At 49.7% G+C, this 443-nt stretch overlaps 1 protein-coding gene across 1 annotated transcript in view; it reads right to left on the reverse strand.

Annotated features, from left to right (window-relative positions):
- Positions 1–443, reverse strand: part of Spock1 (SPARC (osteonectin), cwcv and kazal like domains proteoglycan 1) — a 478,511-nt gene that overhangs the window by 12,136 nt on the left and 465,932 nt on the right. The window lies entirely within an intron of this gene.

Genomic DNA, 443 nt, shown 5'->3' on the forward strand with positions numbered 1-443 from the left:
CCCTAGACTGCCTACTTCCCTAACTGTGCTCCCCTAGACTGCCTACTTCCCTAACTGTGCTCTCCAGATACTAGCTGTTTGAATCTTCCTGGGTCATTTCTGCTCCAGCAGTCTGGTGTCCTGGGGAAGCATTTTATCTGGGCATGTGCTGCTGGTTCATGTTGACTAATGGAGACCTCCTGTTCTCTCCTCCTCCTCCCCCTCCTCCTCCTCCCTCTTCCCCCCTCCCCCCTCTCTCTGTCCTTACCTGCAACACCCAGCCTGGTAACTCAACCTTCATCTCTCTCTACTCTCCCTAGTAATTGTCCATGGCCATTTTTATTTAACCAACAGCTTTAAATTGGGGAGCAAGGTTTGCACAACAAAGGCTTACATCTATGGGGATTTTCTTCATATTCTCTCTCTCTCTCTCTCTCTCTCTCTCTCTCTCTCTCTCTCTCTCT

This window comes from Grammomys surdaster, unplaced genomic scaffold, assembly GCF_004785775.1.
Source record: "Grammomys surdaster isolate TR1022 unplaced genomic scaffold, NIH_TR_1.0 211, whole genome shotgun sequence".
In the NCBI taxonomy this organism is placed as follows: Eukaryota; Metazoa; Chordata; class Mammalia; order Rodentia; family Muridae; genus Grammomys; species Grammomys surdaster.